Below are 15,376 nucleotides of genomic sequence, written 5' to 3'. Positions count from 1 at the left end.
TGAGTTTTCCACTTCTTGGCAATAAGTATCCTTGCTGCTGCTGTTGCGTACAAAAAGAATGTTCGATCCTTCTTTGGCACCATCTGGCCGACAATGCCCAGGAGGAAGGCCTCTGGTTTCTTAAGGAAGGTATACTTAAATACCTTTTTCAGCTCATTATATATCATTTCCCAGAAGACCTTCACCCTGGGACAAGTCCACCAGAGGTGAAAGAATGTTCCTTCATTTTCCTTACATTTCCAACATTTGTTGTCTGGCACATGGCATATTTTGGCTAGTTTAACTGGGGTCATGTACCACCTATATATCATTTTCATTACATTTTCCTTCAGAGCATTACATGCCGTGAAGTTCATCCCCGTGGTCCACAACCTTTCCCAATCCTCAAACATAATATTATGCCCAATATCCTGTGCCCACTTTATCATGGCCGACTTAACCATTTCATCTTGTGTATTCCATTTCAACAGCAAGTTATACATTCTTGAGAGTACTTTAGTCTTAGGTTCTAACAATTCTGTTTCCAACTTCGATTTCTCCACCTGGAATCCTAGCTTTTTATCCTTTTTAAAAATTTCTTGAATCTGAGCGTAATGTAACCAGTCTCGCACTTTGTCTTTCATTTTTTCCAAACTCTGCAATTTCCAATTGTTGCCCTCTTTCTCTATTATTTCCCAATATTTCGGCCATTTGGCCTCCATATTGGGTCTTTTTCGGGCCTTAGCCTCCAGAGGTGATAGCCATCTTGGAGTTTTATTTTCCAATAGGTCTTTGTATTTTGTCCAGACATTAAACACTGCTTTCCTGACAATATGGTTCTTAAAGGCCTTATTGATCTTAACTTTGTCATACCATAAGTATGCATGCCAGCCAAATGCATTGTTAAAACCTTCTAAATCTAACACATCAGTGTCCTCTAGAAGTAGCCAGTCTTTTAGCCAGCAAAAAGCTGCGGCTTCGTAGTACAACCTTAAGTCTGGCAGGGCAAAGCCCCCTCTTTCTTTCGCATCAGTTAATATCTTAAACTTAATTCTGGGCTTTTTGCCCTGCCAGACAAATTTAGAAATATCTCTCTGCCACTTCCTGAAGCACTCCGTCTTATCCACAATTTGCAATGTTTGAAACAAAAACAACATCTTAGGCAATACATTCATCTTAATAGCAGCAATTCGGCCTAACAAAGAAAGCTTCAATTTTGACCAACTGTCCAAGTCTCTCTTAATTTCAGACCAACATTTTTCATAATTATCCTTAAATAGACTCAGATTTTTTGCTGTTATGTTTACCCCTAGGTACTTTACTTTTTTAACCACAGTTAGTTCTGTTTCTCTCTGAAACCGTTCTGACTCTGCATCTGTCAAGTTTTTTCCCAACACCTTAGTTTTCTGTTTGTTTAGTTTAAAGCCCGCTACCTGACCAAAGTCCTGAATCAATTGTAACACTCTTTTTGTACTAGATTCTGGCTCTTGCAATGTCAAAACAAGGTCATCTGCAAAAGCTTTAAGTTTATATTGTTTCACTCCGATCTGAATCCCTTGCACCAACCGGTCCCCTCTAATCAAGTTCAAGAGCACCTCCAGGACAGAAATAAACAGCAAGGGGGAAATCGGGCAGCCTTGTCGTGTCCCTTTTTCAATCTTAAACTCTTCTGTAACCACATTGTTGACTATCAGTTTTGCCTTTTGTTCTGAATAAATCGCGTCAATCCCATTTTCAAAACCCCGCCCCACTCCCATTTCTTTTAAATTCCCCTTCATAAATTTCCAAGAAATGTTATCGAAGGCCTTCTCCGCGTCTATAAAAATTAGAACTGCTTTAGTGTTAATATTTGTTTGCAAAAGTTCCAAAATGTCAATAATGTTCCTTGTATTAGCAAATAAATGTCTTCCTGGGAGAAAGCCTGCCTGGTCTTTATGAATTATCTCATTTAAAACTCTTTTGAGTCTTCCTGCCAAAACGTCAGCAAATATTTTGTAATCCACATTTAAAAGGGAAATGGGACGGTAGTTCTTAAGTTGTGTCTTTTCAGTTTCTAATTTTGGTATCAATGTGATGAAAGCTTCCTTCCACGATTCAGGCGCCTTCTTTCCCTCCATAATTTCATTGCTGACCTCCATCAGTGGTTGAATCAAATAGTCACTTAATGTCTTATAGTACTTGGAGGTCAAGCCATCTGGCCCTGGAGACTTGCCCAACTTCATATTCTGAATGGCCTGTTCTATCTCTAGTCGTGTTATTTTACTATTCAGGAGTGATCTATTTTCTTGTGATAGTTTTTTAAGTCCATTTTTCTCCAAAAATTTTGCAATCTCTTCCACCTTTTGTGGCCCTTGAGTGTATAATTTCTTAAAAGTCCTTAAAAGTCCTTCAAAACTTTTTGGGCCTTTTTAGTAATCTCCTGATCTCTAAACAAATTGTCATTCATCTTCCATCTAAAGGAGCCGGTTGGAGTTAGTCTCATATCCATCTTTATGGCATTATGGTCGGAGCAGGTCTTTGGGCAGATTTCCACTTTTCTTGTCTTAGGTGCCAGACCTCTAGTTATCCATATTTGGTCGATTCTTGTCCATGTCAGTTGGGCTTCAGAAAAGAATGTTCCTTCTCTTCCCAGGGGGTTCTTTGTCCTCCAAATATCAATCAAGTCCATATTGTCAGTCAGTTCAAAGAATGTTTTAGGTAGTCTGCCATCTTTTGTCACATTTTGACTATGTGACTTGTCCATGTTGGTTGATGGCACCCCATTCATATCTCCCATCATAATGATGTTGTCATAGTTCAGATAGTCCAGCATTATCTCATGCAGCTTCTTATAAAATTCCGATTTCCCCTCATTTGGTGCATAAATTCCTAATATCAAAAACTTTTCTCCTTGGTTTTGTATCTCAATTGCCAGAATTCTTCCTTGCTCATCTTTAAATAAAAATTTCGGTGACAGGCTCTCTTTTGCATATATCACCACTCCTCTTTTCTTAACTCGGTCTGAAGAGATAAATTCTTGGCCTAATCTTTTGTTTATTAACACTTTTCTGTGGAGCCTAGTCACATGTGTTTCCTGCAAGCAAATAATGTCCAATTGTTCTTTTTTCAATACATGGAATATTCTTCTCCTTTTTTCCGGGGAGTTGGTGCCATTGATGTTCCAGCTCAGAAGTTGCAGAGACATCCTGGACAAATCTGTTATTCCTCTCCTGGTGGTGTCTTTTTATCCTGGTCTTCAGACCCCAAAGGTGTAGGTGTAGGTGCAGGTGCTGGTCCAGACCCTGAAGGTCTTTCAATCCCTTTCTGAAGGTCCTCTCCGTGGGCACTCAAAAATTTTTCTTTATCCTCGGCTGTTTTAATTTTCACCTTCTTCCCTCTGAAAGTAAAAGATAATCCTTGGGGAAATTCCCACCTAAAGACAATTGAGTTACTCCTCAGCAGTCTTACTAACTCAGTGTAGGTGGATCTAAGGTCCAAAAGTTGTTTAGGGATATCTTTATAGATCTCTGCTCTTCTGTCCAAAATTTCAAGTGACTTTTCGTAATGTAGGCCTAATATTTTGTCTCTTTCCTCCTTAGATCTCAAGGTAATCAAACAGTCTCTGGGCCTGTCTTTCCTTGTTAGTTTTCCAAGTCTAAAAGCAGTCACAATTTTAAAGTCCTTTTCTTCCTCCAAAGGCCAGAACTTGGAAAATTCTTTTGTTAGGAACTCAATTAAATTCCCTTGTTCAAGTTCTAATACTGACCTCAATCTTAAATTATTTTCCCGAGCCCATAGTTCTATCATAGACAGATAGGCCTGCTGTTCTCCAATTTGCTTATGCAAAGGTTTTACCTCCTGCTTTAATTCTTCAGCTTTTTGGTTGGCTTCCTCTGCCAATTTTTGGTTTTCTGCGGTGGCTTCAAATAATTTGCCAATTGATTGTGCATTCAAAGTAACTTGTTCAGTTAGTTTGTTAACACTGGCTGTATTTTGATCAATCTTAGCCGTTTGCTCATCCGCTTTTTTATCCAAAGCTTCCAATTTTTCAAAAATTTTATCTAGTACTGAGGTAGATCCTCCTGCTGCCATATCTTCTGGCAAAGGTTGCACAATTCCTTCTTCCCCTTCCAAAACAGCAGGGACAGATGATCTACGCGGCTGTGAAGTTAAAGTCAAAGTTGTTTGTTTAGCTTTCGCTTTAGCCGCTCTTGTTCTCCCAGTGCCACTCATTCCAATTCTGTCTTCTAGTCAAGGTCAAACTGAGTGAGTTCCCATGGGAAACCACCAGCCCAGAGGGTAAACAGCCGAATAGGAGGAAAGGAAAGAGAAAACAAAGTCACGTACAATTGTAAATCCAAAGTCCTCTAGAGGGACTTCGAATCTATTTTGAGGGAAGAAGCCAAGTTGTTAAAATCAATTGTTCAAAAGTCCAATCATTTCAAAGTTCCAATACTTTTAAAACAATGTCCAGACAGCCATTAATTTCCAGAGAACCTTCAGTTTTCCTGTAGTTAGCAGAGTTGGTCTTAAAAGCACAACAATGTCTCTATCAAGTGCCAGAAAAGATGATTCAATATAACAGTTCCAGTAACACTCAGCTGTAGCAAACCAAAGTAACAAAGTGTCAAAGTTTGCAATCTGACAGCTTTGTTAAACAGGCAGTCCGCCTGCCTGGGTTTCTCTGTAGAATTGTAATTCCAAAAGAAGAGGTGAAGCACAGTCCATACTAAAAATTAAGTCGCTTAAACAATTAAATCCTAAATCTCCAAAAAACAGCTCCAGTAGATGCGCAGATTGGTTGCTTTTAGCACCTCATCAAAGGCTCCCAGCTTCAAAGTCCTTTGCTTTAGATCTTAAGCAAAGTCGGGAGACGGACTTCCTGGTTGCATCTCCCGCTTTTAGCCGAATTGACAGTAATTTAGCCTCCAATTGTTTCTAACTTTTTCTTACTCACGGGTTGGTGCTTTTCGAATCGAATGTTCCCAGGAAAAAAGGTCAGCGCTCACCGACAGCGGCTATGCGGCTTCACTCCACGGAAAGAGCGATTGACTGACAGCACCGCGCCAGCCCCTCCGCACTCCGAAACCCCTTACGGGGTCTCTTCACCGTTTCGGGGGGCGCTTCTGGTGCCCACCGAGTCCCCATGACCACAGGCTTTCGCTGCCTGTGGGTTTCTAATGCGGGTCTCCGCTTCGCCGTAGCGGACGACCTGTTTCCGCGGAGCTCCCCCTTCACCACTGGAAGAGGGCAGCCATTGCCGTTCGCGCCGCCTCCGGAAGTGGATTTTTTTTACTTTGTTTCAACTATGGCAGACTAACACGGCTATCTACCTGTAACCATAAAAAGTGAGTGAAAAAAGTGTGGCTATTGTGAAAGTGCTAGGTATGTAAAGTAAATGCCTAGTGTGAAAGCAAGTACAATCTTCTTCATCCCCTGCTACTCAGTTTTGTGTCTTCCCAGGCTGAAGCCTATAAAGCAAAGGGCAGGGTTTTCAGTTTCTTGCCTGGTTTTTGATCCATTTGTGACTAGAGCTGACAGGAGGAAAGAGAGAAAGCTATTGAGGGGATTTGTCATCTTGGTCACACATATCCGTGTTTCTTATGATGCAATAATGTCTCCTGTTTTGTATCAAATCAAGGCACCATTCCCCAGGATGTTCTGCTGCACATGGCCCAGTAAAATGAGCTCCACACAGCTCTCATTCTTTTCAGTGGGATGCGCAGGCAGACTTCACAGTAAATTGCGCCCCAAATTTTCAGCTAAAGTCTTTGAAGGAGTCATTGTAGTCTTGTCAAAATCAATGTTTAATTTAAGAGATTTTGAAAGACCATTAAAGCCAATAAAGTTCTGAGGATAGCTGCAGGGTGGAGCTCTTGCAACATCTCTTGAATACTTAGATACTAGGATATTCAGATGCTAGCATCCTTTAAAAATTATCACTGCTTCCCCACCCATAGGAGGTCTCATTAGTACAATGGCAGTAGTTTGGGCATATACATTGCCTGTGTGTGTTGTATGTTTGTGGGAAAGAATTAAACAGAAGGGTCTCCCTCTCCCCTCCACTTACCAGGTAGAAAAATAAAATAAGCAATGTTATGAATTTGAGGTGTTAAGCTGGTACCAGACCCCTTAAATCTCTGGATCCAGCAAGTGTTAGAATTTAATCAAGGCTTCTAATTCTTGGAATAGCCAGGCTAGCCTCCTGGTGAGGTGATAAACCTGGTGAGGTGATAAACCTGAGCCTTTAAGGGGAATTGAGGAGCTCAGTGCAAGATATGGCAAGTGTGGGGGAGTCTCCCTCAATAGAAAAAGCCAGAGGTTGGAGCAAAGGGAGCACTGATGTGACCTGGAAGTAAAGCAGCAAGCTGGAGAGAGAATCAGAGCAATGTTTGACTTCTGTTTGAATCCAGGGCTGTGGCTATGGCAGAAACAAGACACTCTCAGCAAGTTAATAGTGTGAACCCCTCCATCATATGTTCAGTTTGTATATATGTGTAAATAAACCATATATCACAAAGATCCCCACAGTCTCTGCTGTGCCTCATTCCAAAAGGAAACATGAGCCCTGCAACCTCGCACAACTCAAGAGATTGAGGCGGCATGCAACAGTAAGAAGAAAGGTCTCAGACGCACTGATTCTGCTTTGTGATTATAGAAACACCAAACGATTCAGCAGTCCTAGGTGAATATATGACTCACACCTCTGCTAAGCTCATTTCAGTGTGAAATGCTCTGGAAATAGAGTGTGGATTGCAGCAATAGATAGTCAGGAAGTCACTCGTTGAATGCAATAAGTTGCTTGAAATTAATTATTTGGGAAGTGCTTTCCAAAGCAAAACTGCTAAAGAAGATTAAATCTTCCCCTGGCCCATTAAAATGTAGGAGCTCTTTATTCATCAGTGAATCAGTGATTAATGCCCCATTTCACTTTCATATAAAGTTCAGCACAGGGAAGTGCTAAATAACATGTCCCTCTATGATGCAACTGGCTCAAAAATACAGACAAGGTGGTTTGCTCTGTTTTTATATCTGCACTGGATTGTTCCTTTATTTCCTTCATTAGAATACTGAGGCATGGCTATCAGATTTGACTGCCTTGTTTTCTTGATGGCATCTGGCTAATTATCCTAGGCTTTCTGGAAACTTTAATTAGTACAAGCAATGAGTATTTAACATCACCCCCACCTTGGAAATGCAAACTCCTGCTCATCCAAATTCACTACCTCTCCCTTCTCATCATCCTCATGTAAATGCAATGCTGTTGAAGAAGCATCCCTGTTTATCTGAACTTTTGATGACCTGAGCATTTTAATGTAGTAACAGCTAGTGTTTCTCCAAGCTTCTTATTAGAATTCACTTCTTTAGCTTGCACATTTGTGATCAGCTTGGTTAGTGAGATGGTATGCTGGGTGAAACTACCAGTGCCACAGCATGATTGAGAGGGAGGCAGAGTCATGATGGAGGTGGGATGAATGTAGTGCAAGCACATCATGGCTGAGTGAATGGTCACCCCTGCTGATGTCTGCAGACTTTGCTAGGGAAGGAGATGTTCTTGCCTCCCCCACTGCAATTCTATAGCCCCGCCTGATTCTGTGTCTACCAAACTGGCTCCCAGGCTCCCACTAGCAATAATCAAATGCAGATTTCAGAAGCGGTCTCTTTAAATCCCATTTCCCTCCAAGGTGAGCATAGATTATGATATATTCACATGGTTTTGCTAAAGAAAAGGAGGATTAGTATGCATCTTACACATATGCATTTCCTGCTGTTTGCAAATGCTTCAGCATCATCTCACCCCCCTCTGCCAATGGTGGTGATGAGAAGGGGTTTGTTTTGTTTTTTACATTTTTGAAACCAGTGGATGTTTTCCACAAATAATTCTTTGGCTTTTCAAAGCCAGTTTTCCTGCTAATAAACCTAATTCCATGAAGGGGATGGTTAAGTTAGTAGTTCTTATAGTGGTTTCCTACAACATAGATAAAGGCACAGTGACTCCCCCCATGACTGTTCCTTCTCCAGAAGGAGGGCATTTGCTACATCTTTATTTCATTTTACAGCAGCGAGTGCTTCTTCCTCACATTCAGAAACATGGAAATCGCCACAGGGACTAAAGCTGCTGAAGTGATTGGCGAGAAAAGCTATATATCCCTGTTATAAATCTCTAAGTCAAGTCTGAAATAAAAGTTGTATGGCAAACCAGAAAATGAATTTTATCTTAAATTGAAATAGGGATCAGCTGCTATAGCCTGGGATTTGTGAATGATTAAGTGTAAGATTCAGTTAAGAAGTTTCGCCTCTCAAGAAAATATAAAGCAAACATGCCTATTCCTGACCTATATAGCTTTTTGGTGTGTTCAGCATAATAAAATGGCTAGATGGATCATGAATTGATACCACAGGTCTAAAAGTTGGTGGATGTAATGGAATTCGTAACAAAGCAGTAATCGAGCAATAATTTGTTTCGGTAATGAGTTTTGTCTTAAGTATTTAAAATTCAGGTTTACCCATATTCAAAGTGAAAATGCCAGTATGAAGCAATGCCTGGTTTCTCTGTGTTGCCAAATTAAATAAATAGTGATTTTATTAAGGAAATGGGTAAAACCTTTCAGGAAATAATTGTTAAGGGCCACAGTAAATTCCATCCCTATTCTAATGGCATTCTTGATATTGTGTTCCACTCAAATGAAAATGGCTGACTCTTCATCAATAAGAGACTGCAGTACCTCTTTGCTCTCTTACCTATGTATGGGTATCTCAAGGCCTTCCAATAAGAGACCAAGTCTGCATGTGACAAACTGATTCCTATGATCCAAAGAGGTGGAATTATTATACTGATTGTTGCTCCAGTTCACTAAGTCTGCATCGGTCTGAGCAGTACTGGGACTGGTCCAACCACAAGCCTCTCCTACTTTTAAAACCGACATTGAATATTGAGATTTCCAGCCACTTCTTTGTTTCAACACATATGTGAAGCCATAGGCAAGAATGGGAATCGGTAATCAGCATGGAGGACTCCAGTCCATAACCAGAATCAGAGCAGGCATCAGTCCAATAAAATTTATGCAGAGGTTCCTCTCCTTCCCTGTTTGTGATAAACCTCTGCATCTGCAGAGCTTTCTTTCAGCTGAAACTCACTGGAATTCACCTCTCAAGTGGGCGCCATTAGAAGAAGAAGAGGAGGAGGAGGAGAAGGAGGAGTTTGGATTTGATATCCCGCTTTATCACTACCCGAAGGAGTCTCAAAGCGGCTAACATTCTCCTTTCCCTTCCTCCCCCACAACAAACACCCTGTGAGGTGAGTGGGGCTGAGAGACTTCAAAGAAGTGTGACTGGCCCAAGGTCACCCAGCAACTGCATGTGGAGGAGCGGAGACGCGAACCTGGTTCCCCAGATTACGAGTGCACCGCTCTTAACCACTACACCACACTGGCTCACAGGGAGAACAAGGGAGGCATTTGTGATGAGTTCCGGTAACTCTTTTCCTAGAAAAATAGCACTGTGCGTCTGGTTCTCATGACACCATCTGCCATGATCCTTTTGGTGTTCTGAGATAAGTTAAGACAGCATGTGAGAGTCAGGGAAATGACAAGGCAGAGAGTAAACAGTGATTACGGAGGCTAAGTACAAACACATGACCAGAGTGGTGAATTGCAGAACTGGAAAGGCAATGGAGATCAGTGATAATTTATTTTACCTCCGCAGAGTTGGTCACATTCTAAAATACTTAGTTCTGATTTATTATTTGTAAAGTGCAGGTGGCATTGCTGATTTTTTAAACCCAGTAAGCAACAATTTCCCGCCCTCTTTTAACAAATTCTTCTGAAGATCAGTCCTCTGCCCTGCTGAAGCCAGAAATGAAGGAACGGGACTGCAGTAATCTATGTGCTTTTGACAAAGTGCATCTCCTGCTGTTGCAGTGAACTGGGCTAATTGTTTTATGAGCTGATATTTCCTTTACTGCACTTCTGTGATTTGTGGCTGGGCTCACTCAGCAGCGATCTTTAAGCTCCGTAACAAGCTTACTCAGACCAGAAGATGGCAGTCAGTCTTGGCAGTCCTGGTGCAGCATTGTGCTTAGATTGGCAGATCTGTCAAACATTGCTTTAATTTGTCCTGGGCCTGCATATGAAAAGTCCCCTCTCTTGTGGGTTATTCACCTTAATCTGACCTTTTGCTAATGCAGAAACAGTGACCTGTTATGACATGCTAAAACAAAGAGAAAATGAAAACGGCCTAATTTAGTCTGCTGTGGCTTTCCTAGTGATGTATGGTACCGATCACAAAGGGGCTAGTGCCATCTCTAATAAGGGTGAGTAATGCAGCTTCCACTGCTGTCAGAGCAATTCCGCTGACCTGTACTTCGAATACTAATAATGAAAGGATTTGTTCAACAGATCAGAATGCCTGTAGTGCTGCAGCAAAGAGCATCCTTGCATGGTAAAAATACAGATATACAGATAGCAAAACAAAAAAAGACGAGGGGAAATACAGAATTAAGAGAGAGAGGAACGAAGAAAGGAAAGCATTGATGTTTCAGGGCAATTCTATGAGGTGTGTGCACCAACGGCAAGATATATTTCAGCTCCCACTTTGGAAGACGAAATTTGACTCTGAATGCTTTGGTCACAATCTGGTACATTTCAAGTCCAACTCAGAACTTTGCTTCAGAAAATCTGGGGCTTCAAATGTCTATCCGTTGACTTATATAGGAAAATAAACAAATGGCAACCACATTTTAATTGGATGAAAATTATAGTCAGATATCCCAAGGAGATGAAGTCAAATATGTGCTGGATTTTCTGTGCTCCATGGTTTACAATCTGAGGATTGGGGTGTGGGTGTGTGAGAGAGAGCGTTTTAAAGAGAATTCCTATAACTTTTTTAAAATTGTGGCAGAATTGGATGAAATTTGTTGGCATTGCTATTCCTTCTAAGGGAATAAAGCCTGCCAAACCTCAAATAGGTAGGCATGGGGGTTCTGCAAGGGTCTTCACAGTTTTTTGGGGGTGGGAAATGGTATTTTCTCATCTGCTACCCCCTGTGATTTGGGGGCAGGAAGAATTTGTTTATTTATGAAAATGGTATATATTTGTAGAGATGTCCCTAAGTAACCTAAAAAGTTAAGATGAATGAAAGTTATAAGACAAAGGATGCACCTTTTTTAAAAAAATTGAATTTGGACTAGGGAGACCTGGATTCCAATTATAGGGTGGGGGGAACATTTAGAAAGTCATACATTGTGATAAATATGTACATATTGTGATGAAATATATAAATAGCATTTCATTTTTCTATGGATATATTTTTTAAAATCTAGAAACAGATTTTTCTATCCCTACTAATGTGCAAGGCATTTCCCCAAATTACAGAGTCATCCAAACCCCTCTTACACCAGGCTTGAGGGGGGGTTGAAAGGACTGGAGGCAACCCTCCACTCTGCTTTCTATAGCTATGTCAGAAATACATTATTCTTAGTGCCTTCTGGAAAGAGCATTATCTTTAAAGGGTACATTTACTAATGAATAAATTTATCCCCTTCTTCTGCGAGGCCTTAATCAATAAAATGGGAATATTTTTCTCTTTTTGCACTTGCTGGCCAGCTGTTATAATGCAGAATGGTAAATTGAAAAGAATACTGAACTGAACAGGGGCCACTAATGTCAGAAGCAAACACAACTACTGCAAGAAGTGTTTTCAAGTGTTCTCCGGCAGCCATAAGGTGTTGAAGCTACACAAAGGATTTTGAAACAAACATCACACTGGGGAGCAATTTAAAAACATTTTCCAGTTAGGCAAGAAATAAGACCTATTCTCTACTTGGCAGCTGTTTAAATCCACACTGGGAGAGTGGGAGCAGGACAGAATCTAGATTTATCTTGTAAAATAGACATGTTATTGTGCCTGCATCGCTTGCAGTATGTTAAGAGGTGCTGCACCCTAAAATTGTGTGTCTTCAATTTGTTTATCAGTTTCTCAACATCTAACATTTTTCTTCCACTATTGAGGCTGAACTGTATTATTATATGGGGGCGGGGGGGCAAGACTCACCTAAAACATCTGGATTCAGTAATGGGTTAGAATTTAAGCAAACCCCTAAATACCTGGGTCTAGTGGGAGCTAGAGTCTAGACAAGCTTTTATGTGTCCAGGAAGCTTCTTGGCAGAAGAACTATCAGGAGGTAATCACTGGAATGGCCAAGCCATTAAGAAGGTCATTAACAGAGACTCTGGGATGGACAGATAATGGACAAAGCCCCTCCCTGAGGTGAGAGATAGTTAGCAGAAACAAAAGGGTAGAGTTTCATGAGGGATGGGCAGAATTGCAGTGGGTGAAGAGGTAAGTGAACAGGAGAAAAGTGTCAGTTTTAGAAGCTGAAGGGGGAGCGGAGCATGAGGCAGGCAATCTCTTTTATGCTGCAAAGAGCATCAGATATGATGTTGGGAGTCTCTTGGAATCTAAAGCTGCAGCAACAGGAGGAACAGATCCTTCTTGGGATGTGAATGCCCTGTGCTTTCTCCATCTAGACACAGGTTGTATGTATGTGTAAATAAACCATATATCATAAAGACACCACAGACTCCACTGTGCCTCGTTGTCCAAAAGGAGACACAGACCCTGCTGAGCACACCTGATACCCCTGGAATCTTGCGCCGCTCAGAGACTGGTGTGGCATGTAAAACTATTTAAATCAGGTTTGTGTGGTGCTTGGAGTTCAGGAAGATTGGGACTATTGCTTGGTCTGTTGCCTGGAGGATTGGCCAGTTGGCTGTTCTGTGTGGAATTACAAGCCCTCTGAAAGAAATGGTTCCCGGTTTGGAGATGCCATCTGGTGTGGTTAAAATAGTCGCAACCAAATGAGAGCCAATTGACACAAATTGCCTGCAGTTGCTGTTTCAAATGGGGGAAATGGGTATGGTATAATTTTGCTTTTGAACGACCAAATTCCATATACCAACAACAATAACAGGAATAGTATGCATGGTACAGAAATCCTGTTTTTGTGCTCCCCCCAAAAAAATTGGCTAAATATGTGAAGTGAGAATATTTCATGTTTTCCATCTCCAGTCCTTATGAGAATTGTAGGCAATCTGTTTCCTTTATGTCACCTTCTTTCTTATAAAATGAGGATCAAATCAGATGAGCTATTGATTTATTAGGCTGACTTGAAAAGCATGCCTCTATTGATATCTCTTGATTTATAATCTCTGTGAGAGCTGTTTCACACAAACATGCTATTACTTTAAACTCAACTGGCTGTTCAATTAATGCAAAAATTTAATGTGAGCATGAGTATCCTGTCACATTTGAGACCATCGGTTGGTATCTGTCTGTCTCATGATATGAGGGAAGGGTGCGCATTCAGGGATGAAATCAAACCATTGGAGAGTTATAGCCCCTGCTGTGGCTGTAGAGACCAACATGGGGGGAGACATGTTTCCTGCTCATGGGTTTTCCCTGTAACTCAAGGATGTTACCTTTGGATATTTTTCAGGAAGTAGTACTTCTCTGGGGACAGTGCCAGCCCACACATGAGGCAAGGTAAGGTTACCGCCTCAGGCAGCAAGATCCACAGGGGCAACAGATACGACCTTCAAGGAATGCATTGCCTGCCTGCCTGCCTGCCTGCCTGCCTGCCTGCCTGCCTGCCTGCTGCTGTGGTAGCATCCATGGCCCCGGTGAGCTCCTTAGAGGCTGAATCTGCCCCCTCCTCAGCAGCACCCCCCTCCAGTGCTGCCTCTGCAGCTTCCTCTTGGTGGAAATGCTGCTGGTCTCTTCCCACCCTTGTTCCCAATATAGATCTTTATTTCCCCCTTGTTCTGCTGTAGATCTTTTCTCCCTCCTTCTTCCCTGGTAGGGTCGCAGACACCATTTTGTGGTTTGTGTCAGATGCCAGATGTCTTGAGCCAGCCCTGTCTGGGGTTATTCTTCCATGAGAAGGATGGAATATGGACCTGATTTCATGTAGATGATAGTGCTCTGCAGATTGCTTCAGTGACTTTCAGAAAAGCAATAAGCTTGATAAACAAAAGGAAAATAAATTATGGCCCCAAAAATATCTTAATCTCCAGTGACATATTTCTAATATGGGATTCAAGTGAAGTGTGTTGCTGCCAAAGAAGGCTGCAGCCCTGTGCACACTTAAACCAGTGAATAAGCTCTATTGAACGTAGTGGGACTTATTTCTGAACAAAAATATGTACAATTGCTTTTCGTCTTCCACAAATGCCCATAGCTAATGGTAGCAATGATTTTAGCAAACGTCATTCAAAGTCCTGCGAGATTCTGAATCTTCTGAAACTCATACATAGAAAGCAGGTATATGTCTATATGATGATGCCACATTGATGATCCTGCTACTATACTTATTAGTAGATTTATATAGGTTTATATACAGTATTTCTGTTTACAGATAATTCCTGTAGGTTGCTGACTTCTGTGTATGCTGTTGACCAGGTAAAATCTCTGATGAGATGAGGGTGTTCTATTTGACTTTAAACATTTTCTTCATAGTGTATTTGCATTTCATAATTGGAGGTGGTGGGAAGGGGCATCCAACTGACTCTGCAGATTATTTATTCATCCATATGTGCTCATCTCCTTGATTCTGCTGCATATACATTTTGCATCTGCCAACACAACCTTAACATGTTCTAGTCAATTAAATTTGTCCTTTCCTTTAATAAAATATTTGTCCTTTAATACAGCTCATTGGTCTTGATTTCTTTGACTCATGTTAAGTCATCAGAATGAAGGTGCTATATGACCAAGCTATTCAATTACAAAGGCATTGTGTAGATACACTTTATGAAGCCAGCAAATTTCAGAGTCCCCACGGTGTGAGGACTTCCATTCAACATAATAGCATTGACTAAGGGAAAGAGTGAAAGTATATGTTCTGTGGGTGAGAATAATAAAAAAATTAGTCTTTACTAAGTACATAGGTATAAGTGGAAGTACAGGTCAAGGTTAAAAGTGGGTATTTTAGTTATCATGAATAATTTGGGCTGGATTTGCACTCATTAATTCTAATGCTGACTGCATACATTCAAAGCCCATCACTGAAAACCAGAAATATTTCACAGAGCTCCAATAAAATTTTTTAGGTTGAATATGACAATTACATTATTTAAAGCCAAATTAAAAATCCACAATAGCTGAACTCAGTCTTTTGTAGCTATAATCTCATAAAAGAAGCTAAGGATAGGCTAAAATTTGATGAAACACTTGTGTTTTTAGATACAGATAGGTAGCCGTGTTGGTCTGCCATAGTCAAAACAAAACAAATTTCCTTCCAGTAGCACCTTAAAGACCAACTAAGTTATTTCTTGGTATGAGCTTTCGTGTGCATGCACACTTCTTCAGATACACTGAAACAGAAGTTTCCAGACCCTTCTATATAGTGAGAAGGTGGGGA

The 15,376-nt window shown here is 41.0% G+C and overlaps 1 protein-coding gene across 3 annotated transcripts in view; it reads left to right on the top strand.

Moving 5' to 3' along the window:
- Positions 1–15,376, top strand: part of LOC310852479 (uncharacterized protein) — a 151,813-nt gene that overhangs the window by 114,738 nt on the left and 21,699 nt on the right. The window lies entirely within an intron of this gene.

Source organism: Podarcis gaigeae (genome assembly GCF_964106915.1).
Source record: "Podarcis gaigeae genome assembly, chromosome: 9".
Taxonomy (NCBI): Eukaryota; Metazoa; Chordata; class Lepidosauria; order Squamata; family Lacertidae; genus Podarcis; species Podarcis gaigeae.
This window is presented reverse-complemented; position numbering and strand designations above follow the sequence as displayed.